This window comes from Lupinus angustifolius, chromosome LG12 (assembly GCF_001865875.1).
Source record: "Lupinus angustifolius cultivar Tanjil chromosome LG12, LupAngTanjil_v1.0, whole genome shotgun sequence".
In the NCBI taxonomy this organism is placed as follows: domain Eukaryota; kingdom Viridiplantae; phylum Streptophyta; class Magnoliopsida; order Fabales; family Fabaceae; genus Lupinus; species Lupinus angustifolius.
The window spans coordinates 4,009,576-4,014,178 of NC_032020.1; positions in this window are offsets into that span (position 1 = coordinate 4,009,576).

Consider the following 4,603-nt stretch of genomic DNA (forward strand, 5'->3'; position numbering starts at 1 on the left):
TTTATTAAAAATTCTACATGCTTTACTCGTAAGAGAGTAGCTTAGGAAAATACCTTCATCAACTTTTACATCAAACTTGCCTAAGTTATCTTTACCATTATTTAAAACAAAACATTTACAACCAAATACATGCAAATGAGAAATGTTTGGTTTTCTATCTTTAAATATTTCATAAGGGTTTTTCTTAAGAATTGGTCTTATAAGAACTCGGTTTGAAACATAACATGCGGTACTTAGTACATCATCCCAGAAATATTTTGGGAGGTTAGTTTCATTCAATATTATATAAGCCAGTTCTTCTAAAGACCGATTCTTTCTCTCTATACAACACCATTTTTTTGTGGTGTGTAGGAGCATAAAAATTGTGATTGATGCCAAGATCATCACAAAATTCTTCAAACGAAGAGTTTTGAAATTCTCCCATATGATCACTTCTTATAGCAGCGATTTTTAGTGATTTTTCATTTTGAACTCTTTTAGCATAAATGCTAAAGACTTTTGAATGCCTCATTCTTATGAACTAAGAATAAAGTTCAAGTGTATCTCGAAAAATCATCTACTATAATAAGAGCATAATAGTTACCACCATAACATTTGTCCTTGAGAGGCCAAATAAGTCCATGTGTAGTAACTACAATGGTCTATCGGAAGAAACTATGTGCTCAGGTTTAAAAGAAGTCTTTGTTTGTTTACCCATTTGACAAGCACTACATAACTTGTGATGAACAATATATTAAACACTATTCATAACCTTAATTTAGCATGATTGATGATTCTTGGTGCCTAATGAACTTTGTTTCACATGGTTTAGTGTTTTAGACTTTATTGGACTAATATTCCTAAAATGAGTTAATTTGTGATTATTTAGCCTGATTAAATCTATTATCATTTTCAGATCATATTTATCACCAATGGCATTTTGAGCATTATGGAAGTGGATGATATGTGTTGAAGTGAATATTATATTTTTATTTTGGAAGTTTTTATTTGTAAATTCAGTTTTAATTTTGGGCCCATTGTTTAGAGCCCATTTTTGGTTTTACTCTTTGTAAAAGAGGGAACCCGATTTCCATTCCTACTCTCTACATTCACTCATTTTTAGAATTTTGTTTTCCCCTCTTTTGCTCTGCTAGGGTTTGCTAAACATTTTCATTTTTCATTCATCTTCTTCATTTTCGGTTTCTTTCTTCCACTCAATTGAAGGCTAAACTTGTAGACTAAATTCATTTGGTAATGTATCACAACTCTTGAGGTTTTATTATTAATGCATTTTCGGTGTCTTTATTGTTGGTTTCTTCTATGTTAGAAACTAGTTTATGATTTTATCTTCGCTTAGTTGATTTACTCTCTAGTGTATGAATGCTTAGTTCGTGTGAATTTTTTAATCGTTTCAGGCTTATGCTGATTTCGCTTAATTAGAGGCTTAGGTTTTGGAACTTTGAATTGATTATCTCTTAGTTAATTGATTCTCAGCAAATTTCGAAGTTAATGGTTGGAATCTGAAAATAATCTTTTGAAAATAAGGATTGAGTTGTGAACAAACGAATCAAAGGGATTTAGCCGTTTTATTACATTGCTTAACTACTGTTTCTGAATTTAATTTATGTTCATACTATCCAACAACAAAAACCCCCTTGTGTGTGTGTGTGAGTATAAAGTGTTTGAAGCTTTGCTTGAAAGATAATCCTTGGGAAATGACCTAGGAGTCACTTCCTAGTACTGTAGTTTTTAATTGTTATATTATTTGTATCGGATACGGTCTCGATCAACTTGTCTTTAACAAACTTCATTTTGGGTAAACCAACCACTAAATCTTTCTTTTTGAGTTTATTCAAATGGTCCATATGAATATGAGCAATTCTCCTATGCCAAAGCCATGCATCATGATTATCATTAGCAACTAAATATGTTATTGGTAAAGAGGAGTCTATGTCATATATATATATATTATTTATACTTTTACCAATGAGTTTAGAGTTTTGAGAATTCTTACTTTCGATGATACACTTATCTATGTAGAATGCCACATGAAAGCCTTTGTCACATAATTAACTTATGCTTAGAAGGTTGTGTTTGAGTCCTTCAACATACAATACGCCTTCTATATTTGTTTAGGGTGACTTGCCAATTCTACTAACTCCAAGTATTTTTCCTTTGTTGTTATCACCATATGTGACATAACCTTTGTCTCTTGTAGTAAGGACAGAGAACTTATTTCTATCGCCCATCATGTGCTTTGAGCAGCCGCTGTCCAAGTACCATAAGTTGCAGGCGACTCTCAAATTATCATCTTCATCATCAAAATTATGAGATGCCATTAAAGAGAGATGTGCTTGTTCTTCATTTTCTTGTTCAGAGGCGAAACTAGTATCATTGTCTCCCCAAGCAATATAGGCTCTTTGTCTAGTCCCCATTTCATTCTTCCCTTTGAAAGAATTCGTTTTTAGGTTTATATTTTCAAGAATAATGTAGTTTTGACATGAAGATGATGAGGGTTTGTTTCTAAATACATCTAACTCAGTTTTTTGTTTTAGAAACTTTTTTGTGAGTTTGACATATTCATCATGCAAGTCATTAAATGTAGTTCGTAATTCAGAAGAATATAATTTAGTGTTTTTTACCTCTTCATTATCAGAATGATGAGATGCCATTAAAGAGAGATGTGCTTGTTCTTCATTTTCTTGTTCAGAGGCGGAACTGATAGCATTGTCTTCCCAAGCAATATAGGCTCTCCGTCCAGTCCTTATTTCATTCTTCCCTTTGAGAATTCTTTTTTAGGTTTGGATAGTCCGTCTTCATATGACCAGGCTTGCCATATTCAAAGCATGTGATGTTTTGATTTGAAGTAGAGGTGTCATTGTTCTTGAAGAATTTTCTCATTTATCCAGTTTTAGCACCCTTGTTCCTTTTAAGGAACTTGCTGAACTTCTTTACAAGAAGACTCATGTCTTCCATCTCTTCCTTCTCAGATTCATCTTCTGATGATTCGTATTTTTCTACTTTCGCCTTGAGAGAGTTATTCTTCATTCTTCTTCTTCTTCTTCTTCTTCTCATGCTCCTCATGTTGGTCAAGTTGGCTGATTTCTAATACATGTTCGTGCAATTTACCAAACAAAGCAGCCAATGACATTTTTGATAAACTTTTCTTTTCAGAAATGGATGTTACCTTTGGTTGCCACGTTCTGGTGAGTGATCTAAGAACCTTCAAGTTGAAGTCTCTATTTGATAGTACCTTACCAAGTGCAATAAGGTGATTTGTGAGGTAAGTAAATCTCTTTTGAAGATCCAGAACTTTCTCTCCAAGTTTCATACGAATCATTTCATATTCTTGGGAAAGAGTGTTGAGTCTCGATCTCTTTACCTCTTTAGGTTCATCATGTGTAGTCTATAGAGTATCCCATATTTCTTTGGCAGATTTGAAGTTTGATACTCTAAAGAACTCGTCAATGCCAAATGTTGAAGTAAGGATGTTCTTTGCTTTGAAATCATATTGCACCTTCTTTTTATCTTCATCATTCCATGAAGATTTGGGCTTGACTTCCCTTACACTGTTGACTATAGTGAAGGGATGGTCCTTCTTCAATTGCATTCCATATGTCCAAGTCTTGAGATTTTATGAAGATCCTCATTCTGATTTTCCAAAAGTCATAGAACTCTCCAACAAAGCTTGGAGGGCGGTTGATGTTGGAACCTTCTCATAGGAATGATCTTGAAGCCATCTTCGATATAGAATCAGATTTGAGAATAACTTACTCAAAAATAGCTGAATGAGTTGACTTAAAATTTTGGCAACTTTTTCTACAAAATTAAGAGTTAAGTGCAGCGGAGAAATTATGCAGGAAATTAACAAGTAAAAAATCAAGAGATAAAGGAGAAGAGAGTACACTGAAATTTTATACTAGTTCACCTTCTTGTCCACCGAAGGCTACGTCCATTACTCTTACAGCAAAAGAGATTTCTTCACTAAATATTATAAGTTGTAATTACAATATCTCACATTGACACCTCTATGTACCTTACACACTCACTAATATTTATGTCACTCTTGGAAAACATATTTTCAAGTGACTTTATCCCTTTTCTTATCACACCCTTGTGAAAGAAAGATTTCTGAAATGTTAATGAAGAATTTACAGCAATGGCATGATTGCCTTTACAAGTTTGAAATGTAATATCACTTGCAATCCGATAACTCTTTATATACTAAGTAATAATGCTTTTATATGTTTGTAAAACTTTGAAGCACTTTATTTCAAGCAACTCAAAAAATTCACTTTGAAAGTTTAAGAACGAGTTGAGAAAAGTGCAGAAAATATTTGAAAGAATTTTCAAAATTATGTTTGAAAGTTTGTGTAAGAGTTGTTTTTTTATTCTAAGTTTCAATGCCTTTAAATAAGCTTTCCAATCAGCCATAACACCTCTTTGAAAGGATAAGAATTGTTTGGGATGAAAATCATTCATTTTGAAATCTGAAAACTAATGCAACAGCTCTTAGTAATCGATTACTCAAACACGTTGTCCAACTGGATATTTAAAATTTAATTAGAGTAATCGATTACAGCATTTGAGTAATCGATTACCCTGCACAATTTTTGTTGGGTAA